This window comes from Pelodiscus sinensis, chromosome 5, assembly GCF_049634645.1.
Source record: "Pelodiscus sinensis isolate JC-2024 chromosome 5, ASM4963464v1, whole genome shotgun sequence".
Lineage (NCBI taxonomy): Eukaryota > Metazoa > Chordata > Testudines > Trionychidae > Pelodiscus > Pelodiscus sinensis.
Genome location: NC_134715.1, coordinates 40,303,469 through 40,328,387, shown reverse-complemented (window position 1 = coordinate 40,328,387; position 24,919 = coordinate 40,303,469). Strand labels below are relative to the sequence as shown.

Sequence of the window (24,919 nt, the reverse complement as noted above, 5' to 3'; positions counted from 1 at the left end):
CAGATTACATGTGGCTCTCTGTACTGTGGGGAGGGGGAAGGGAAGGACAGGTTTCATGCACTGCCCCACCCACAGCAAAATCTCTCCTATTGGCCAATTTCCAACCAATAGGAACTGAGAGATTTTTTGGAGGTAGGAGCAGCATGCTGAAGTCTCTCCCTCCCCCACTCTTTCTCCACATTACAGAGAGCCACAGGAGCAGCTAGCTGCTTTGATCAGCGCTCCTTGTCACAGGGGTGGGGCATAGGCCAGATCCAGACCCTGGGCCATATCTTGCCCACCTCTGTCAAATTTGCATATGAATTCCAGCTCTTCAGTTTCTTTCTACAGTCTGTTTTTCAAGTTTTTCTGTCTGAGAATGGCAACTTGCATGTCAGAAACTATGTGCCCAGGGAGGTTAAAATGCTCTTCCACTCAGGGCTAGATTGATGGGTGGGCGAGCTGGGCAGCTGCCCGGGGTGCCAACCAATGGGGGGCACCTGATGGCAGCTGTAAGGGGCGTGCGGCATCCCTTATAGCTGCCATCAGGCGCTGCGCGCCCAGCTCCCACAGCGGCAGCCAGCAGTGCCCTTCCCCCCACGGCCACGGGGTCCTGCACGGCCTGACGCGCACACCAGCAGCTATGGCCAGGCCAGACTGGGCAGCGCATGCACCGTGAGCCCCGGGGGCGGGTCCTGGGCTGCACGCCAGCGGCTGTGGCTGGCCCGCACATGTGCCGTGCGCCCCAGGGCAGGCCCTCGCATGCGCCTTCATCCGGGGGTGGTGCCGCGCGCCCGGGGCACCAAAATGGCTCGGGCCGGCCCTGCTCCCACTTGCTTTTGGATGTGGTAATTCTTAACATCTGATTTGTGTCCATTTATTTTTTTGCTTAGGGACAGTCCAATTTGTCTGATACACATGGCAGAGTGGCATTTTTGGTACATGATCACACATGAATGAGCCTTTGATGATATACTTGTGATGGTGTCATTTTCATAGATATGTGGACAGTGTTGCTACAGGGTTTGTTGCAGACATGGGCAGCAGGTGAATGCCCAACTTGGGAAGGCAAACCCCAACATCACCTTTTCCACCTGAGGCCTGCCCCTTCCACAACCTCCCTTCCCCCAGTGGAGCCAAACCCAGTCCCTACCCCAGGTTACTGCCCCAGCTGCGGGGACATCCTGAGATCCCTTAGTCTCACCAGCCCAGCAAGTGGTGTAGCCTCAGCCCTCCCAGCCGGCTGGAAAGGTGGGCAGCTGTTCCATGGCCCCAGCCCTCCTGTCTGGCTGGAGTTGCACCACAGCCCCAGCCTTCTCAACCCACCAGAGAGCCGGACAGCTGTGCTATGGCCTCAGCCCTCCTGGGTGTGGGAGTGTGGGCAGTTTTGGGAAGGTAATTGCTTTCCTTTGCCTACATTACCAACAACCCATGGTTGCAGGGATAAGTTCCTAGACTGGCTGTGGGGTGTGAAGTTGGTGGTATTTGGTGGTATTCGCCTGAGGTTGTGGGGCTGTCTGTAAACAAGGACTGGCCTGTCTCCCTGACACCCTGAATCAAGGTCTAAATAAACACAGCTCTCCCATTACCAGAGGTAATTTCTCACTGAGGTACTCTCACCTCACCACTGTTAGAGAGGAGCCACATGCATTCTGATTTAATTAGCACTGATGTCACGGTACCATCTCTGTATTTTCCCCTTTTCTTTCTTTCTTTCTTTCTTTCTTTCTTTCTTTCTTTCTTTCTTTCTTTCTTTCTTTCTTTCTTTCTTTCTTTCTTTCTTTCTTTCTTTCTTTCTTTCTTTCTTTCTTTCTTTCTTTCTTTCTTTCTTTCTTTCTTTCTTTCTTTCTCTCTCTCTCTCTCTCTCTCTCTCTCTCTCTCATCTGAGGAAGTGAGTTGTAGTTCACGAAAGCTTATGCTCTAATACTAATTTGTTAGTCTTTAAAGTGCCACCGGACACCTGGTTGTTTTGGCTGAAGCAGACTAACATGGCTACCTCTGTGAAACCTTTAGAACCTTGAGTTATTTGCTACATGGTATTAAACATGGAACAGACTGGCAGTTTAAAAAGTTTATGATACAGCTAATAAATACAGTGCTTACATAAAAAGAGCAGGGGAAAGACAATTGTAACTTGCCCTATTAAGATAGTGAAACTCTCCAGGAACTCTATGTAATAAGTCAAACCAAAGGATCTTCTTAGCATTTGAAATCAGATATAAAACAACAACAACAACAAAAACACTTTACCATACAGAGAATAATAATTTTACCATCAGTATTTTGGGAAAAAACAAAATATAAAATTCATTTTGGAATTCTGATATTTTCTCCCTTTAATGACAATTTTATGTAAAAGGTAGACTTTATGTCAAGATGATTAGGGATCATTTACCCAGAATCTGTGTGTGCTTGACAGGTGTACACTCCTCTCTATGGGTATGTCCCCCTTTCCTCCCCTTGCCTCCCACTTCCAGCTCCCTCCTCCCAGGTTTTCCCCTCCCCTCTCCCACCTTCATTCCCACCCCAGTTTCGGTCAATAAATAAAGTTTGTTTTTGGCAAGAAATGTGCTTTTATTTGACATCAGGAAGGGGGGTTAGGGAGGTAAGTGGAAGGAGGAAGGAATGAGGCACAAGCCCCCAGTTGGGCACACCAGGGAGACTCTTAGTGCTCCTCAGGATGGAAGGTCTCCTGCAGGGCCTGTTGGATACTGACAGCCCCCACGATGGACCTCCGGGATGGCAGCCTGCAGAAAGTGCAGCCAGGCTCGCAGCAGCGCGCCCACGAGAAGCACCAGAGTGCCCAGGGGCAGCTCCGGCTCCGTGTTGCAGAGTGCTGTGCTGTCCCGAGTGAGGACAACCAGAGCATTTTGAGACACAAATGCTTTGCTGTCTCTCATCGAGGCAGGCAAGCAAGCAGGGACACCTGAGAACCGGCTGCCTGGGGGTGGGGCGAGGTGTCCCTTTAAGCACAGGTGTCAGATAGCCTCAGGCAACAGCCACATACAGACACTCCTGATCTAATGCCCTGCCTGACCTGGTTGTGACTGGCCTTAAATCCGATTTTGTGTCCAGTCAGTGGGGATGCAGTATTTCGAATTGCCAAAATGCTAATTTGAGCTGCATTTTGTGTGTAGACGCGTTAATTCGAATTAGGTTAATTCAAATTAACTATTTTGAATTAAGATAACTCAAATTAACACTGTAGTGTAGACATACCCCATGGCTGTGTCTAGACTGGCTTTGGCGGAAAAGTGTCTGTGCCAATCTAGATGCTCTTTTCCGCAAATGCTTTTAATGGAAAACTTTTCCGTTAAAAGCATTTCCGGAAAATCATGCCAGTCTAGATGTAGCCTATGAGTCTTGTTTTGGCAAGTGAAATGTATATTCCTTTATTTTCCATAACATGCTCTAGTTAGGGTTGCCAGCTTTCCAGGATTGGCCTGGAGTCTCCAGGAATTAAAGATTAATCTTTAACTATGTCATGTGATGAAATCTCAAGGAATCTATCCAATCAAAATTGGCAACCCAAGTTCTAAATGTTCTACTGGAAACATGTCCAGTTCATGCTTAACCTTCTGGTTTCAGACCGCCAAGCTTTATGCTGACCTCCTGCAGCCAATACAATTGCACAACATAGAGTTGGGCAATAATCCAATTGTTAATCAGCTTTGCTCTTAGCTGCATAAAGTTGTAAAGTGTATTGATAGCCTTATATCGGGGCTGCTCAGTTTGCTGAGCATTAGTAATGATGGAAAAGGTCTGAAAAACCTCTCTACTCTAGATATGGTCTTATGACAGTGACTTGCAACGTGTCTATAGGGACAGACTTAATGCATGAGCTTCTGCACTGTGCCTGCCTTTTCCTCAGGGACAAAAGTAGCTTCTAGGCTTTCTCAACCAGGAAAGAGAGAATAGTCATTAGGATGTCAGCAAGAGGGCAGCTTCATAAAGCTCTTCTAAGTCCTTTTCAGAAGCTAGCATTATTATTAATATTTTTATTTCTGAGGTATATTGAAGTAGTTCTCAAAGTCACTTAGCAAGATCAGTTAGGGAGTGAAGGGAGGGTTTATTGCATTAGCATTATAATAACAGAAAGACATCTGTAATCAGAGAAAGGATCTTCTCAAGCTAAGGAAATGAACTGGACCTCAATGAGGATTAACTCCATATTATATTTTAGGCTTCAACCTTCTCCCCACCCCTAGAATCACGTCCAAGATGTGGTGTTGGAATACTTTTTTACAATGAGGAAAACTGTATTTTATTTCCCTTCACTCTAGCTCAGAAACAGCTGACTTTGCTCAAACTTCTAATATTATTTACCTTCTGGCAGAAACAAATAATGGAAAATCTCAGTCCAAAAGAAGAGACCTTCAGAGAAATATGAATGACTAAAAAAAATTACCATAGAGATTATTGTGCAATAACTATTATGATTATTAGGAGGTAATTATTATAGCCATGACTAATTAGGAAATTATTTAGAAATTACTAAATTTGAATTAATAACTCCTGATTTCACAAATTCGAACTACTGTGTCCACACTACAGGAAAGCCTTGAAATTAGTCCAAGGAAGGCTCCATTAATATGGATGCACTACCTCAGACTTAGAGCTCCAGGAAACTCTGGGGAGTAATTAGTTTGAATTACTCTGGGGTATAAGTATTTCAAAATAGCAGCACCAAAGCATCCACATTACTGTTATTTCAAAATAATTACTTTGGAATAGCGTTATTCTTGATGAAACGCAGGAGTACAGAGTTTGAATTCTGCAGTCCATTAATGAAATAATGGGCGTGATAGTGTGGACACTCCACTTACAAATTCAGTTGCAGGGGGGAGAGTATTTTGAAATAAAGTCCTAGTGTAGACCAGGGCTACAGGTGACACATTTTTCAAAGGCATTGAACAAAAGGTCAGAAAAGGGCAACAAAAATGATTAGGGGTGTGGAACGGCTGGCATATGCAGAGAGATTAATATGACTGGGACTTTTCAGCTTGGGAAAGAGTCGACTAAGGGAGGATATGCTAGAGGTCCATAAAATCATGATTGGTGTGGAAAAATGAATAAAGAAGTGTCATAACACAAGAACTAGAGATCACCAAATGAAATTAATAGGTAGCAGGTTTAAAAACAAACAAAAGGAAGTACTTCTTTACCCAATATATAGTCAACCAGTGGAAGTCCTTGCCAGAGGATATTATGAAGTCCAAGACCATAATGGGATTTAAAATTCATAGAGGATTGGTCCATCAATGGCTATTAACCAGGATAGGCAGGTATAGTGTCTTTATCCTCTATTTATCAGAATCTGGGAATTGTCGACAGGAGATGGATCATTTGATGATTACCTGTTCTGTTCATTCCCTCTGGGTACCTGGCACTGGCCACTGTTGGAAGACATGATACTGGGCTAGATGGACCTTTGATCTGACTCAGCATAGCCATTCTCATGATCTTACAAATAGTAGTTAGGCACCCAATGACTTTCAATTGTTGGACTCCTACTTGCTCTCTGTGCCTTTGAACATCTCTCCTTATACTACCTGAATGTATTACAGCCCGTCCTTGCTATAAGTCCAAGATACACTTGGGCTTATAGAAAAACAACTTAATGTGCAGGATTTTTTTCCTGTTGATGACTTCCATTAGCACAAATTGTTGGGGATTTTTTTTCATGACTTAAGAATGGGAAATGGGAGGATTTATAATGCATCAGTTCCTACAAGCATCAAAAACTTTAATGCGGAACTGATGTATTCCGGGGGTGGCTTATAGTGTGAATATATATATATATATATATATATATATATATATATATAGGAGGAAGGAGAAAAATTGTTCTCCTTGGCCTTTGATGGTAGGACAAGAAGCAATGGGCTTAAACTGCAGCAAAGGAAATTAAGGTTGGACATTAGGAAAAAATTCCTAACCGTCAGGGTGGTTAAACACTGGAATAAATTGCCTAAGGAGGTTTTGTGGAATCGCCATCACTAGAGATATTTAAGAGCAGATTAGATAGACCTCTATAAGGGATGGTCTAGAGTAGACCATGCTTGGTCTTGCTGTGAGGGCAGGGGACTGGACTCTATGACCTCTCTATGACCTTCCAGTTCTAGGCTTCTGTGATTCTATAATCATATTTTATATCCCTATTTGAAGCATACCATCTAGATTTTCAAGGATCATGGTTGCAAAGAGATTCCTTTTCAGAAAGCTACGTGGAATTAATGTATTTCCTATTGCAGTAGCAAGAACTGGCTAGCTGACAATGGAAGCTATAGGTACATGGATACAGGAGATCACAGATTTTGAAGTTATATCCTGTTTGCTTTATTATACACGAGAGCAGCCTCCCTGATATCAATGCAAGTTAATGTACGCTCATCATTTTTGAAAATCAGGTGCCTGAACATGGACCTTAAAACTTAACTTTATATACCCTAAGAATTGAAAATCTTGATTGTTTCTTCCAAGTTTGCCCCACTTTCTCCATATCTCTTCAGTCTAATAAATTAGGGCATGAGTATTCTTTTTTTGGGGGGTCCGCTAGAGCACTTTTAACAAGTAAATAATAGCACAGTACATAGTGGATCTATTTAAACCATCAGTATTTTAAAATGTTTGTTTAAATAGGGGTTTTTTTTGTTAATGAACACACATCTCAAATAACATCGCCTCCTCGTATTCTCTGTATTTGAAAGTAATTTCTGTTAATCTATCAGTGCCTAAAATAAGAAGCAGGAAAGAGGAGGTCAGAGATTGGCTTGTATTAAAATACACAATGAAAATATTAGAGGCCTCATTTTATCATCAAATCTGAATAAAAAATATAGATATGTAACAGGCCTCAACTATAATAATAGTTCAGAAGACTAAACCATGTAAACACAGTCTTTGCTTCATTTACTGGGCAGAATTCAGTTTTAGGCACACACTATATACATAAGCATGTGTTTTGATATTAAGAAGTAGTTGGGTAAATGATTGGAGGAATTCATTGAGGACAGAGATAGAAAAGGCTATGTTACAGATCCTCGACTGGTGTGAATTGACGCTGTTAGGAGAGCTATGCCAACTTACATCAGTTCTAGAAGAAACATCTGGACTTTGGAATCAGAAAGTTATAGTGAGTAAAGGAGAAGGACTCTCATGGTGAACATAGATGTTTAAGGATCTTTGTAGGGGACAGAAAGAGGAAGGACCTTGAAATGCACCTTCTTTCTCTGTGTCAAGAACACTTGGTTTTAGAATTCATTAAATTTTTATGCAACAATTTTTTTCACTTGAACTACATGTTATTTTACTCTGTCAAGGGAATATACTAAAACATTCTGCATTTTCTAGTGTTTTGTGGCTTAGTTGATCTTCAGAACCTCTGTTCCTTTATGATCTTGTCATCACTGTTGGTCAGTACAGTACCCCTTCTATTCTTTATTTGTTGTCTCTGTTTCTCTATTCTTGCCACTTGGGGTAAGAGGGCACTAGTGCGTGCAGCACTGGTTCTGCGAGCATCTCAGGGGGAAAAAATTCTTCGCTGTATACCTTGACCATTCAGACACACAGGGTATGATGTAGCCTGAGGCCCAAAAGAGAGTCGATGCTGTTAAAATCAGAGAACAGAAATTTAGCAAGATTTTTTTTTTTTGGACAGTTGACAGAAATTCTTTGACAGTTGTATCCAGCAGTTGGATCTGCTTGGGCATCCCTTTACAACTTTGGAGGATCCCACTGAAATACTTTACTGCTGGACTAGAAGTTTAAATCAACAGCCAGATTCTGATTTGTTTACTCATGTCTAGTTGCGCCATTCTCTATAAATAGTCTAGCAGACTTCAGTGCAATTTTTTATGAAGGTATTAGTTAGAATGAACAGGGCTATCAGAATCAGGCCTTAAATGCTAGGTATACTATGCTGTATAAATGAAGATTTAGTGAAATATTTATAACATATTAAACACAGCTCCACTCATAATATTTCCTACCATTCAATGGTTTATTTCTGGTTTAGTAGCACATTTGTCATTAATAACTTAAGAAGTGCAAACTATGTTACTTTATCAATACATGTATTCATTTTCTTCTCTTAGAATAGAGCAATGAAAATGTGTGTTGAATCTGAATTAGAAATATCTACTCACCTAGGAAGCCCTTATCCTTATATATAACCTCAGGCTTGTTTCCTACAATGACATTGGTTGAGACAGGACTAGATTTAATCAATAACTGAGTCTCAGTGCTGTTTCTGTTCAGTGCACTCACTAAATATTTAAAGTCTTCTTTTATTTTTGAATACAGTGATTGTTCCCTCTCTGGTTATATGCATATAGCCTATTAAAAAACAGGTGTTCCACAGAACTGGAAATCTATCCAGAAGGAAAGATCAAACTAGGTGGTCTCTTTTCCCAAATTCAATCCCAAAACAATTGCATTGTTTAAAATGTGATCACCACACTATCCATTATTTATCTGGATGACAATCATCACATGTCAAAAGCCCGAGGCCAATGTATAGATGTGCAATGCCATATGAAGTAAATACTTGTTGCTGTTCCCAAAAAGAAAAGAAGTAAAACTACTAACTTTATGTGAGGAACAGACGTGAGATGAAAGATATGTGGCCTAGAACAGAATGTCACACCTTTGGTATTCTCAACAGATGGTGTAAGATGAGCTGTCTAGGATCATAGTCTTGCACTATAGCTTGTATTGTCCAAGAACCTCGGAATTACATGAGGGAAACTTGTGAAAGCAGGAGATAGGCCAATTGCAAAGAAAATTCTATTTCTATGGAACCCACTTCTGCAAGAGTGCAGAGTGACCACAAATCTCAGGGATAAATGTAAAACATATTGTTTTGTCTTGGCTTTCCCACACATCAGTAAATGATGATGGAACAGATGCGGAGAAGGGCTTTTACCATGATCACAGGAATAGAAAATGTATCTTATGAGAGGAGACTCAAAGAGCTTGGGGTGAGGGGAGATACAATTGCTCTCTGTAAATACATCCTAAGAATAAATACCTGGGAGGGAGAGGAGGTTTTTTTTTTTTTAAATACAGTACTAATGTTGATGCAAATGGTTATAAACTGGCCATTAACAAGTTTAAACTTGAAGTCAGATGAAGGATTTTTAACCACCAGAGGAGTAAAGTTCTGGAACAAGAACATCAAGACTGAGCTTGATAAGTTTCTGAAGGGGATGAAACTACCCACAATGGCATACAGCTGATCTATGGCTACTCAAAGCAAATATCCCCAACAGCTGGTGATGGGGCACTGTAGATGGATGGCTTTGAGTTACCACTGATAGTTATTTCCCCCCAGGGTGACTCTGGGGTATTTGCTGAAATGCTCAGGTTCCAAAATAATGGTTATGTTTAGAGCTGGGATGTAATTTCCCCCCAGGTCAGATTGACAAAGACCTTGGGTTTTATTTTTTCACTTTCTTCTGCAGCATGGGTCCTGGATTGATTGCAGGTACAAATGTTGGATTCTTTGTCACTTGAAATCTTCAAATCATGGTTTGAGAACTTCAGTAAGTAAGCCAAAGATTAAGGGTCTGTTGCAGGAGTGGGTGGCTAGTGAGTGAAGTTCTATGGCTTGTAATCGTGGGTGGCCAGTGATTCAGCCACACAAGTAGGTTATCCTCTGACTCCTCCACTTATGCCCCTCTCTTCTATCCCCTTTACTCCTGTAGGAGTCCAAAGCGCACACACTGTGGCCCATAACCCCAGCACTGCTCAGATGGGGAAAAAGAGGCGAGGCCCCAGCTCTGGTGTGCTGCTCCTTCAGTGCCCAAAGCTACTAGGCGGTACTGCTGCTGCACCCACAGCTCGGGGCCCCAGAACACTGGGCAGATAATGCATCCAACCTAGACAGTGGGCAGTACACTAGCCTGGACAAGGGGCCACAATAGGCTATTTGGGAATGCTGAGCCTCCCCCCTACCTACAATACCTGGTGTCCATGCTATTCTATCCATACTGTATTAACCCATAAATGAGACAGGCAGATTCCAGTTATATGTCTGTCAGTGTCTCATAGAGACATAGAGACCTTGGCATAAGCTGGCGACTAGTCCAACATCACAACATCTACTTAAAGACAGATTTTCAGATTGTATAAATAATGTAAAAAGTTGTGTAAGCATACGTAGATTACTGAAACTTCTATAGTGCTGCTCCATGATCTCACTGTAGAAGAGCCTTCAAAACAGGCCAGAACTAGAGCCAAGACTTGTTCAGTATGGAAAGGAGTACACACACACACACATACTTACCTTACCTTACCTTGTGTTTCATGATAGAATGAATCCACAGTGTCAAACTAAAATAGAGAAAAATCTGAAACTATGTGGAAATGGAGGATTTTACTTGGTTCTCATGCAAAACTTTAAAACAGCTGAGGCTTGCTTGAAAATTCTATGACTCTTTGGCTACGTCTACACTGGCATGATTTTCCGGAAATGCTTTAATGGAAAAGTTTTCCATTAAAAGCATTTTTGGAAAAGAGCGTCTAGATTGGCAGGACGCTTTTCCGCAAAAAAGCCCCGATCGCCATTTCTCTGCTATCTACACTGGCCCTTTTGCACAAAAGTTTTTTGGAAAAAGACTTTTGCCCAAACGGGAGCAGCATAGTATTTCTGCAAAAGCACTGACAATCTTACATGAGATCGTCAGTGCTTTTGCGGAAATTCAAGCGGCCAGTGTAGACAGCTGGCAAGTTTTTCCGCAAAAGCAGATGATTTTGCGGAAAAACTTGCCAGTCTAGACACAGCCTTTCAGTGTGCCTGAAAGCTCTACCAGGGCAGGCACAGGCACAGTTATGCCTCTCCACTACTATAGTCCAAGCCCACAGCCAAGCCTCTAGGCTACCGAGGAAGTCAGAAGCAGCTCCTGGCCAAACCAGCATTTAATTAAACAGCTCCCATAGTCCTTAAAGTCTAAGTTCATGATAATAATAATAAATAATAAAAGTCCACCTAGCAGAGAACAAGTACTAGATTTTAAAAATCATTTGTAAAGCACTGAGATAGCTACAATCATGATATAAATGCATACACAGACTATAATGTGATGCTATTTTGTTTTTAGTGTTTGTAAGCTGTCTTCTAGATATTGTATAAAAAGCGTTAAAGAAAAGCACCTGTAGCTGTTACAGTTATTGAGAGTGTGCAACAGGTCTGAAAGATATTGCCAAATCATTAAAAGGGAAGCAAGGATTGAAAATGTCTTTAGAACATTCTCCTTTTCTTCTCCCTATTCCAGCTAAAGTAAGGCTGCGGGACTCCTTTAACCCAAAACTGCTTGATAAGAGACCAAAGTTCATTAGCAGCTGTAACTCTTTTCACCTGTAGCTGTCATACGAGGGAAATCCCATACTGGCATTTGGAGTCCTTCTGGGTACTCCCATAGGAATCTGGTTACGTTTCTGGGACTGCAGGTGTCAATCTTGATTACACATGCTGGAGTGTAAGGCATATTCCATCTCTTTTCTCATATATGAAATCAGCATGCATTTATATATTTTAACTGGTGAAGCCATTATTGTTGCTTAAAGTACACTCTGGTTTGTGTAGGTTAGAATTACATAGGATGTATTATGAATTTTGGATAGTGTTTTCATTGAAATGTAGAATTTAATTATCAGAATTTTTGTTTATTTATGTTCTATAATCTATTTAAAATGTGCTGCAATAAAATGTGGTGTTTTAAAAACTGCTGCTGGTGACTGGGAAGTGTTAATTTTCTAGTTGGAGATGATGCAAAACTGATGAGACAATTCGAACTATTCAAAGTCCTTAAAATTTGAAGGATAAGAACAATGAAATATCTAATGGTTACATTAAATGTACATAATATTTATGTATATGATATGTTGAAATATTTTATACCTTTAGGCAGTGGAAAAATAAATGAAGCTATGCTGATATTTATCAGATGAGGATCTGACCTATATTTTTCTATCTACAGAACATGTTTAGACAAATACAGCTTGCATTGGGCACAGCCCTGAATTTCTTATGTTACAATTGCTATTATTTCCAGTGTGAATATTTTTTGGGGTACATTGAGGTTGCAGGATCAATACCATTATTACAAAAATTGAAATTATGCTGGAGCAGATGGCTATGCAAAATGTCTATACATTTGTTAAGACATTATGCTGAAATCTGTAGGTATTAAACATGTCAAATGATGTGTTTTTTATTGCTGTTTTTTTTTTCAAATATGCCCTTGTGCAAAGAAAAGCTGCTTCTTTTGGGGACAGAGTAAACCTCCTCTGTGGATAATTGACACTCCGCTCCTCTTATGTGACTATCTTAGGCTTTATAGGACACAGATGCACTTTTTCTTGCAAAGATGACTTATATGATTTCTCTTAATAGAGGATGTGTTTCTAGTTTTGGAATTAGGACTGCATTCTTGGGGTTTTGTGAACAGGAAAAAGATCCTTGCAATCAAATGCTAAGGGCATGTCTATACTTACCGGAAGATTGATGCTCTGGAGGTCAATCTTCTGGCATTCGATTTAGCGAATCTAGTGCAGACCTGTAAAACAAATGCTGAGGGCAGCCCACACCGACCTCCGGTACTTCTCCTTTTGCAAAGAGTAAGGGAAGCTTACAGGAGCATTTTACTCCCATTAACCTCCCGCTGAGTATATGTGGCCAAAGCTTGGTTTAAATAAGCTGACTTCATTTTGCATAGCTGAAATTGCATACCTTAAACTGACCTTCCTGGTTAATATAGACCAGGCCTAAATGCTGCCTTTCTGTGACAACGTACAAAAGCTGCATGTTGGTTTAGTGGGGATCTTGGAGAAAAAGCAAAACCAGCTGAGCACATGAGAATCTTTTCCCTCACCCCTATTAAAAAAAATCACAGTACCAATAAATCATTTTAAAAGTGAGGGGGCAGATGATGTAAGATTTGGAAAGAATAAACTTAGTAAATTTCAAAACACAGATGACTGAAAATTCTCTAGTGGTGTTTCCCACCCACAAATAGGATTTCATTGAAAAGTACCGCCTTCAAAATCAGTGCCTGTCTGCATTGATAAAATAAAGTATTATGTGTGTCTCTAGTAACAGAATGCAACCTTTATTGAACTATATTTATAAGATCGTTGCTAGGTCATATTAGTGTCTGCAGCTAGTGCTTCTCAGAACATGAGACAGAGCAGTGTACATTTTGGCTTCCTACATTGAAATTGTTTCAGCATCAGATTACTGCTTTCCAAATGAGCAGCATTTTTTGCTGAGATCTTGTGGTCTAATATTAATACATTTTCAAAATGGAAACCTGATGGATTAGATCATTTTCCCTTGCTTCGTATCCCTAGGGATGGCTAACCTATGTTGCTTGTTTTAATTAAATTACCACATTTTCCATATGATTAAATGTCTGAATAATGAAGACTTGTGGGACTGAATTTTAATGCACCATACATGAATATGAGCAATGGGGGGAAACATATGATTTTATTTTAGGTGAAATGTTTTAGTAGCAAATATTTCACCTCCTCTTTTTCAAATCAAAATAAAGTTGCAGAACAGCAAAGTAGAAAATGGAGTGTCAGTGGTGTTCAATGGATGGGAACAAATATCTTTGAAGGAAGCTTTGAGGTTCATAGGAGAGAAATAGAAAATGATAATATATTCTGGCGATGTGCCAGGCAGCATTTTATAGTTATGGCACAGTATGTTTTGGATCTCAGAAAAAGAAGCCACTTACCATTCTCAAACAGCCAGGTATGTCTTGCAACAGTTATAAAAGGACTCAATATCTTTTGATTTCACTGGGGATTGCATGAGGTTTAAATCAGGTCAGCACTTGGCTTAGTGAAGATTATTATGGTGTATCTGATCTAAAAACCATGCATGCCACTGTAAATTTTAAAATTGAGTGGTATGTGCAGCTATGTTTTGCCTGTTATCATCACAGGCAAAAAATGAATAAGTAGCTATTGGAATGCAACAAATTAGAAAAAAAAAAACCTCTCTAGTGAATTTCCTTTGTGAAAAAAGTTGACATTGTGTGAAATGGTTTCTAGGTACATTTTGTATTAATTTTATTAGGTTTGATTTTGGAGAACAGCTGCAGGTTTTGTTGCAAGCATGTGAATAGTAAGAGGCAGGCTTAGTTACTTGCAGTGAAGCACAGCAACTGTTATAGAAGTGGCTGCTTTTGATGCTGGGATAATTTTTTACCTTTTCCTGACTCACTAAAATAAGTAGGTGACTTAAAATTAAAGGGGCTAATGCAAATGAGAAATGAAAATAGAATATACAAGGAAAGAGGAGTCAAGATGTGTCCCCTGCAGCAACAGGCAAATGGATATAGACCTAGTTATAAACCCTTTCCCCCTTTTTCCTTGTCATGCAAGCTGCCACTATTAAAAAGACCTTCATAAAAAGCGTAGGTGCCCTAGATAGCCCCAATGGAAGGACTCTGAATTATCTTGACAATGTTTCATCAGCCTGTTTTTTTGACAGTTCAAAATAATATGATCTAGCGAGTTCTCTTCCAGTCCTACACTTCTATCGTTCGATGATTATTTTCTATTTACTGCTTTCTGTTTTCATGACTCTGTATTACTTGGCTCCTGCAAGGACCATATTTAGTTCCTGTAGGATACCATGAGATATACACGGGGAAGGAATCCCATGAGAGAGTCTGTTCTAATGTGTCCATGATATATAGTGAGTCATCTTATCTTTTGGATGCGTAAGTATCTAGCAGTTGTGGTTGGTGCTTTGCCTATCACTGATCTTTTAGAGTTATGTCAACACACAATGAATGGTTAAATCAAGTGGGGAACAACCTCAGGATCACTGAACATAGACAAACAGATAATATAGGGTTACAAGGAATCTCTGGAGTCCATTCATTCTTTGTCCATCCCTCTGTATTAAGGCAGGGTCAAATATACCTGCATCTTTCCTGACACAGGTATTTAACTACCGTGTTTTATAAAATCTTCAATGAAGCTGATTCCACTGTGTCCATTGGTAACTTAAACCACTTATTTAAATGTTTTTATAGTTAAATATTAAGGGAAAAAAATTCTTAACCTAAAATATCTGCCTTGCTGCCTCAAAAGATTTATCTCCTGGAGGGAGTAAGTTTCCCCCCCCCCCACTTATAACGACAACCGTTATTGAATGCCAAATCACTTAAAACAAACAAACAAAACAAAAAATGTAGGGGGGAATATGACTCTGCCTGCTAATGTGCAAAGCAGACTTTTTTTTCAAGTTAGCCAGCAAGTGTGCGCTCAGGTGTTTATGCCTTCTCAGCTACTGACATACTTGGGTTTATTTTGTAAGGTTCAAAAGTCATCATGGAACAATTGGAAAATCCATCAAGTAGTGATAAAATAAAAATGCATTGTGGAAAAACAGATCCTAGTGGAAATAAATAATATTTCTGACAGGGTTTTGTTTTGTTTTTTTGAGCATCAAGCTCCACATTTGGACCTGGATATTTAGGAAGTTTAAAAATATTAAAGATTAATTTGAAAGGATTTCATTCCCTCATAGTTGTTCAGCAACTGCCCCGTTCGCATAACTTGTTTGTCTTTAAAAATCTTAGGGCTTGATACTCTCTCATTCATGTTAATGAGCATTTTCCCAATCACTTGAATGGAAGGACGATCATGTCCTCAGGGTGCATCTACACTGCATCGTTATTTCAAGATAACTAGTGGTACTTTGAAATAACAATGTGAGTTTCTGCATAGCCATTCCGTTATTTCAAAATAATTTTGAAATAATGGATGGCTTATTCCAAAATCTGTAAATCTCATTCTATGAGGAATAACATCTATTCTTAAATAGCTATTTTGAAATAAGGAGTGTGTAGATGCTCCACTTCTGCTATTTTGAAATAGCCCCTTACCAGAGCCATTCTAAATTATTCCTCCCCAGTGCCTCCTGGGGCTCTAAATCAAGATAGCACATCTATACTGCAGGGAATCCTCAAAATTAGTCTGAAGCAGGCTTCCCTAATGTTGACGTGCTATTTCAAAATAAGATTATTTCAAAATAAGTGTGCAGTGTAGATGTACCCTAAGTGTCCTACTTTGTAAAAAGTGATTTTGAAGATTCTTGGGGATTTGTTGATTCTTCTCCCTTGTGCTGTTCTAATGGGATCGTTTCTGGGAATTATAGATGCTGGGGTCCATAGTCCTCCATGGATACCCAGGCCAGAAGCATAGCTACTGTATCTGTGGGTGTTCCATGGTTGAAGCACCTACATAAAAAAAAATAGTGGGTGCTTAGCACCCACTGGTATCCAAATTCCTTCCCTCACCTCTCAGTCATCCACCACCCTGCTAATCAACTTCCCCCTTCCTCTGGGCTGTGACAAATCAGCTGTTCCGCAACATGCAGGAAATGCGGGGAGGGTGAGTGGAGGAGCAGGGACTTGTGTTCAGGGGAATGGTGGGAAGAGGTCACAGGGAGGTGAAATGGAGGGAGAGAAATTGTGAGGGGTGGGGAATTAGTGGAAGGGGTGGAATGGGGGTAAGGGCCTGGGGTAGAGCAGAGGTTGAGTACCCCACAGATAGAGAAGAAGTCAGCACCTATGGCCAGAAGTAATCATTGTGATAATCTAATCTGGTCTTCTGCATAACAGAAGTTATAGAACACTCTGAAATTATTTTATTATTTTATTTTTTTTAACTAGAACATCTCTATTAAAACTCACTCTTGATTTAATGACTACCCGTGATGGAGAATCCAACACAACCCTTGGTAAATTGTTCCATTGGTTAACTGCCCACACAGTTAAAACTTCTCCTTTATTTCCAGTCCGAATTTAACTTCAAATGCCAGCTACTGTCTCTTGCTATACCGTTGTTAGGCTGGAGACACATTATCAAACACTAGTTTTTCATCTAGGTACTTGTAGTCCGTGATTAAATTACCCTGTAACCTTCTCTTTAAGATAAATAGATTGAGGTCCAGTAACCTGGTCTTTTGAACCCATGCTATCTAGTTTCCCATCTCCTGTTCCCTGTGCTTGTTGTTCTGCAGCCTCGTAGGTCTATTCATTCAAGAGTCTCAATAAATGGAGCCTTCAAGAGTGTTAGTATAAATGGAGAATTTGGAGCAGGGGTAGGCAATAAAATGGTGACAGTTCTCCAAGGTTAGCCCCTGGTGGGCTGTCGCTGCTATATTTACCTGTGCCTTTGCAAGTATGAGTAATTGCAGCTCCAGTTGGATGTAGATTGTTGTCCCAAGCCAATGGGCGCTGTGGGAACTGTTTCCTGAAGCTCCCATTGGCTGGGAATGGCATTCCATGGCCAACAGGATCTTAAATTGCCTGCACCTGCTGAAGCACAGGTAAATAAAGCATCAATGGCCCACCAGGGCTAGCCCTGGAGAACTGGATGTGGCCTGTAGGCTGTTATTTGCCTACTACTGGCTTACCAGGATGGTGAAAACAAAGGAGATACAGAGAAGACACTGCAGTATTTATCAAACCAGGAAGGCTTCATGATCAGATCATTCAAATTGCCTTTTTTGGCGAGTGAAGAAAGGGAAAACAGCTGAGGTGAACAAAACTAGTTAAAATAAGTGACTCAGCTTGTTGGCCCAAGATTTGAGTCATACCAGAAGCTGAATCTTAGGGGGTTGTAAGCCCTCTACTGAAGTGTTGTTGGCTACGGTACTAGACAGACCACTTTGTTCCATTTGGCATATTCTATGAACACTACGGAACACCAAAATGGGTTACATCTCCCCTCACAACATGGCCCTTCCCTTGTAGTCTCCTATCTCAGACTGTGTAGATTGAAATGGCAGTACTTTATTAGGACAAGATGCAAACTCAACAAGGAAAGACTGAATGAAGGATGGACCACACAGTCATTCAGGAGTGGTGTGTGTGTGCGCGTGCACACACATGTGAGAAAAGATAGCTCTAGATGACACAAGCTGCCAATTGTCCAAAGAGACTTATTTGGTTATCTGAATGTAGTGCTTCACAGACACACCTTGGACATGATCCCTCTTCTCCATCATGCCACTTACTGAAGTTGTAGAGAGGGAAAAGTGCAGGAGTACCCCTTTGTGGCTAGTGACACTAGTTTTAGGACTATGTGACATGGTTAGGGGAGACCATACACAGAGTGGGGTGAGTGTGCTCATCTCCCTAGTGGAGCATGCATGCAATTCCCTGCTTTGTTTTCTCCAACCAGCGTCTGTAGGTTTGCCTTCAGTCATGTGGCTGAATGGCCCATGGCCAGAGTCAGTACACCTGCTCCAAGTCACAGGGCAGTGGAGCTCCCTGGTTAGGGCAGAAGACAGGGAGGTGGTTACAACCCTGGCAGGGAGGTCCAGGCCCTCCTGCTCCACTGGATCCCAGCCCAGGTCCCTGGTAGGAGCTGTACATCCAGCCACTCAGTCAGTGAGGAAAAGTTGCTAACAAAACGTGATGACTCCCTAGCATTAGCCCACTCATGTGGTGCATCTACACAGCATGGTAACTCAAAATAAAACACACAATTTGAGCTCTACAAATTGCGTAACTTATTTCGATCCTATTTCTAAATAGCTTATTTCGTTAATTGGCGCTGTCTATGCAGTGCCAAATTTTGAAATAAAGTGCTATTCTGAAACATCTCTTAAGCCTCGTAGAATGAAGTTTACAGGGATGTCAGAATAGTGAGCCTAAAATAACGGGCTTGCTGTGAAGATGTGAGATAGCAGGATACTCCAATATCCTGAAATAACGTTGCAGTGTAGATGTACCCATGATTAGCTGTCACCTTCCTTTTGGCTTCTTCCTGCTGCCATCCCCACAGCTGTGGTGTGCACCTCTGGCTCACCTCCCTGGTCCATGGGCTGCCCCCTCCTTGATGCCTCCAAACACTGAGAGACCTCTGGAAATGTCCTGCTGGGCTGTGGCATCTCCGTGCCTGGATTTCCAAAGTGGCTTTCCTGGAGCAGGCAATACATGTCCTCTGCCTCCAGCAGTCAGCCCCAAATAAGCTGAGCTGCTCTCTTTTATGCCTGTGCACCGGGGACATAGCCATACCCCTTCCGCCTCACTGGGTTTCTCAGCCCTCAGAGCCAGGTTAACTCCCTCACACCCAGTATGGGGAGAGCGTGCCACATCACAGGCTACTTTAAACAGCGGTTGCTGCATAAAAATGTCTTCACTGTAGTCACCTCTGTCCACTTGGTCACAAAGACCTGCAATTTATCCTTATATCCATGGTGTCACAACATCCTGCCAGTTTGTCTTGTGTAAAAACCCTAAAATCTGTCTAACTTTTCCACAATTACAAGTAAAGATGTAATGGTCATCTTCTGCCTCTCTTAGGGTATGCCTACACTGCATCCCTAGTTCGAACTAGGGATGCAAATGGAGACAATCGAAGTAGTTAATGAAGCGGGGATTTAAATATCCCGCGCTCCATTAACATGATCTCGCCGGCGCGCTAGTTCGAATCACAGCTGATTCGAACCAGGAAGTGCGCACCGGGACGCGTTAGTTCGGACTAAAGCCCTTAGTCCGAACTAATGTTACTCCTCAAAAAATGAGGAGTAACATTAGTTCGGACTAAGGGCTTTAGTCCGAACTAACGCGTCCCGGCGCGCACTTCCTGGTTCGAATCAGCTGTGATTCGAACTAGCGCGCCGGCGAGATCATGTTAATGGAGCGCGGGATATTTAAATCCCCGCTTCATTAACTACTTCGATTGTCTCCATTTGCATCCCTAGTTCGAACTAGGGATGCAGTGTAGACATACCCTTACATCTCAGCTAACACTATCTTTTCTCCCCTGGCATTTCTGCATTACTCCCACTCCAGTTGTTAATTCTGCCTACAGTGGTCCTCCTGTTTCTGAATCCCTCTGACTTCCTCTCTCTTGTACCAGTGACAAGGTTCTCATCCTTGCTTTTGAGGCAGTGCATAATTCCAAATGGGCTTTCTTATATTCCTATCTTCCTCCTACTATCTTCACTACTTCTGTACCTTTCTGAGGAAAAAATTCAATTAATATTATCCTCCAAATCTTATTTTTGGGCTGTCATCCCTGTTAACCCTTATGTTATAAACAGATTTTTTCTTCTTTTGTGTCAATTAAACTGAAAAATCCCATCTTGGAACTCCTGTGAGGTCTTGCAGTACTGACTGGTATAGATATCCTATTAACCTAAGTGTATGATGAATCTTCACTAAGTCTGAAGTAGCTTGCAAGCTATTTAGGTACCAGTGTCTTCCTCCATACCTATGCAGGGCTATGCACAGTTGCCATTAATAAATAATGGATACTCAGTTTATGGTGTACACTCTTTATTTTAGTTCATTAATGTGTTATGATTAAGTCCAATAAATGACAGAGCGCATGTGATGATTCTTAGAATTATACTCCTTTTGTATGCTACCTGCACCTGTGCTGACTTCTTACAGACCTCCCCTGTGCCTCAGTCTTTCATTCAAATCAGGGCTGAAACAGCAGGAAGAGATTTATATAGCAGAAACTGGAAAATGCCCACAATGAACCCATGCATGGAACTATATGTCTAACTCTTCTATTTGTGACTCTATTGTGCTGATGTGCTTAGATACGATATTTATTCATTTTCTGCATTATTTTGAAATTAACTGGTTTGTTGATTTGATTTCCCTCATTTTTCTTGGTTTCTTTCCCTCTCCCTACTGCTCGCACTTTCTTTTTTACAATCTGTCATTCTACTTTCTGACAAAAGAGAGAAAAGCCATTTGTTTTAACTTTAAACATGTATGCAAAACATGGAAAATAACAGCATGTATATGAAAGGTAAATTAACAACATGTTATTGAAGTTGTCTCTGAATAGAATGACTTTTTAACATAAGCAACAGCTTAATATACATAATTAGTTTTTTTCTTCTTTAAAAATATTCTCAGAGAACAGTCTGAAAGAAAACATAACAGCATTACAGATAGTTTTCAGTGATGTTCTTTCCTGATTTTTGTCCCACTGCATAAATAAGGGAATAATTAACCCACCATTGTGCTCCAGGATGAGGAAAAAGCATTTGTGAATGTTTATTAGCATTTTACAACAGATATTTATTTTGGTACTTGTTTAAATATTTTGAGAAACCTATTGCAACATTTAAACATAGAACACATCCACATTACTCATTTCACATGGTTTTCCCATTTATAGTTTACAAGGTTGAAAGTGATGAAGTTAAAAATATTCTTATTGTGAGGCACCATTATTTCTGGCCTGATCTTGAATCAACAGCATTATGCAGCTCCATACTTTCTGCGCCTCCACAAAGCATTACGTAGCCAATTACAAACCTAAAGTTTAAACATGCCACTTGTTTGTTGTTTGGAGTCTTTATGCATCTCTGAAACAAGTATATTGGTGTGTCTCTTCTTTTCCATGATTCATTTTCCGTGCTTGTCTTGTTTATATATTCACTGACTCATTCATTTTTATTTTGCACCACAGGATATTTTTTTCATGAATTGGGTGGAGGTGTGGGGATTAGTGTACCCTTAACTGGTAGCTACTTCCCAAGATACAAGTAATGTGCCAAAAATGTATGTACTCTGGGAATAAAGTTATCTTTTTAGTACGATTCCTGTCCCAAATAGAGGATTTAGTCTTGACCTTTCAGTATAAATACGCAAAAGGACCATAGTCTGTTACTATGGTGAAAGCTCTCATTTGCAAACATTTCTGGAGAAAAATAACAGAGTATAATTTATCGTTCATATAACTTCATATGAAGTTGTCTAACAACAGAATGACTTTCTTTAACTTGAGCAACAACCTATTATAATCCAGCATTCATTTGTTTTTACTCGTTAAAAATATTGTGTCTCAGAGAATCGCTGGAAATGGGTTTCCTAGTTGAAAAAGTCTTTAAGATTATTTAAAGTAAAAACTGTACTGAAACTCCAAGGAAGATGCTTTAATGACTGCCTACTAGAGAGGACGATAGCTATTGTGGAGTCCATTGTATTTTATGGAGTCGACTCATCCCACAAATGTAAATCCAGAGTGACTCCACTGATCTCACTGGAGCGTGTAGCATTATATGTATGTCTGACTCAACAGCTTTTTAGTTATATTCAAATACTATACTCTTAAAGAGCACCAGGGTTTATACAACTTAAATAACCTTATGTGCAAAACCTCTGGAAATGCTGCATAAGAAAATGGTCTGATATTTTCAATGACTGGTCAAGTTCAAACTTCTGTGTTAGAAAAATATCTCAGGGCACATTTACAGTTCTGAGAAGATAGATGCTCTGGAGGTCAATCTTCCAGCGTTCAATTTAATAAATCTGGTAAGGACCCACTAAATCAAATACTGAGGGCATCCTTGTTGACCCAAGAACTCCTTGTGACTGCATAAGTACTTCTTGCAGCTGCGCAAAGTAAGGGAAGTTGATGGGAGAGTTTCTCATCAACCTCCTGCTGTGAGACCACCCCAAAAAATTGCTGCAAGATATGTCAGCTACAGCTATTCAAGCAGCTGAAGTTGTGTATTTTACTTAGATTTTCTCTGTCATCATAGATGTGGCCTCAGTAATGTACTCCCTGCTTTGCAGGTAGGTTTTGTGGAGTTGCGGAAAAAAGGAGAGCATGTGCATGAGGTACTTTGTCTCAAACAGCTCTACACCTTACTCCACCTTTGCAAATTCCTTTGGTCCTCTCCTCACTGAGGATGCTGCAGAGACAAGTTACGGCTGTGCTAAACTCTGGTTCCAAACAGAGAAATAAGGGATGGGGCATGGTTTTAATAGAGAGATTGCCACCCAACATTGAGCTAACACCTAATTAAGAAATGCTAGAATTTAGTCTGACCATGGACTCTTAATTTGTCACCTTTGTGAGTATTCATTTAGGATATAGTCTTTAGTTATATGGTCACTTACTGTTTTTTTCACAGGATCCTCCCCCCAGGACAGTTAGTGCTCAATTATAAACAACTATTTAATGTTTTATTTTTTATCCTTTGTTCAGTGTGTAACCCAAGGCCTTATTCACTGGATGCTATTCAAGTCCTGCTCTGAAGATGGACAACTAATGTCCTCATGGACTCTTCTGCCATGCTCATCAACATCTGCGTGCTTCACAGCATTTAATTTACTCCCCCCCCCCACCCCACACACTCTGTGAGATGAGGGGATATTATCATATAGATGAGAAACTCCGGCAGAGAGATCAACCTTCCAGGAGCATAGCTCCACCCCCTCAGTTTGCCCAGGGGCCCACGGAGGCTGTCGGCTCCTCTGGATGAAGATGATGATGCAACATCATGTAGGTTTGTCATGGGTGGTTTTTAACCAGGTTATAACCTTTAGCTCCACTGCACAGACATCAGCACTTGAGCTAATGGAGTCAGTAATAGCTATATTAAATTGTCTTCTGTGCCCCAGGCCTGGAGTGGGTTGAGAAATACACTTGGCCAGCAGAGGAACTGGGAGACTCAGAAATTTTGTGTTCCATTGTAGGCTCTGGTGGATAGTGGTCTGTGATGTCTGGCTATTCCCCCTGAAGCTGTGAAAAAGCTTGTTTTCCTTGCTCAGCTTTAGGGAAAATTGTAAAATTAAATCATTTGATTAGTACTTAGCTAGTGCTGCTTGTCTTGTTCTCTGATTTTTGTTGAATTTTTATATTTAAAAACTTACAGAAGTGGTGGTAGAATTTATGCTGCATATTACAACTAGCTTTGTAACAGCACACTGTGGGCCAGATCCTTAGCTAGTATAAACTGGTGTTACTTGATTGAAATCAGTGAAGCTATATAAGTTAAGAATTATGTCCCTATATCTTTTAATATTGTCAGTGCTTAGAAACTATGGGTAGGTGCATTTTTAAAAAAACATTTCAGCCCTAATCTGCAAAAACTTACACGAGTGCAGGGCTGGCCCTAAGGAGGTACAGGATTCAGGACACCCCTCTCTGCCCCAGGAAGAGGTAGGGTGAAAAGGAGAGAAAGAAGCTCAGAAATGGCTACAAAAGTAATGGTCAACTTTGTGACAGTGGCTCACTCCCCAGCAATGTGAGGCCAGAAGGCTATAAAGGTGCAAGTTCTGGAGGTTGGAAGTCCTTTAACCATGCAACAGGCAGGACACAGAACACAAGCAGGGGGAGGGGGGTGATGTAATGGACATGGACACCAATGCCAAACAGGCTGGAGTTGTTAAAAGTTCTCCCATAGGATTACTCTGACAAAGCCCATAAGGTGTATTTGTAGAAGGGTTTTACTGTGGGATGGTGGATTCCCTTTATGAACACTAGGACTCATATGATCTTATAAAATATGAAGTCAGTATTTGGGATAAGACATATTGTTCAAGAAAAGATTATACAGGAATTAAATATGGGCAGGGTGGCAGAACCATTGACTCAATTACCTATAGAGAATGTAACGATTTCCCAACTGGAGTCAAGAAGACTCCAGAAAAGTAGCAATTAATTCATCACCTGTTGTACCTGTGAGGTGGGTTGATTGGTACCGGGTTTATCCCATCATTCCACTCTGTGTGCTGTTCCTTCATTGACAAAGTGGATATTGCATGGTTACTTTCTGTGGCCCAGGAGCAGTAATGGCTAAGTGATATCAACTCTGTATTTTGACTGCTACAGGTGCATCCACAGGACTTTGACCTTTTGGATTTCTCTTTTGGGGAATGATTTTATTTTGGGAAGATATGCCCATAGGCTGTTAGCAATCTTGTTCAGCATTTGAAAAATTTAGTTCACTATTGAACTGAGTAGTGGTGTGGGCAGACATGGCATGTCCTGGCAAAACAGTTTGGATATCCTTAGAGAAGAAAAACCAGAGGACCCTTCTACTACATTGACCTACTCAGGGATTTAGGTGGACACCAGAGTACATAAGCAGAGTGCTAAATAAAAGCCTTTTAAAGGATATTTCCCAAATACACATTTCACT

At 40.8% G+C, this 24,919-nt stretch overlaps 1 long non-coding RNA gene across 1 annotated transcript in view; it reads left to right on the top strand.

Moving 5' to 3' along the window:
* LOC106732604 (uncharacterized) overlaps positions 1–24,919 on the top strand; it is a 332,750-nt gene that overhangs the window by 281,050 nt on the left and 26,781 nt on the right. Inside the window, exon 6 of the long non-coding RNA XR_001368840.3 lies at positions 22,981–23,281. This is a non-coding gene — a long non-coding RNA (uncharacterized LOC106732604). The remainder of the gene's footprint in view (positions 1–22,980; positions 23,282–24,919) is intronic.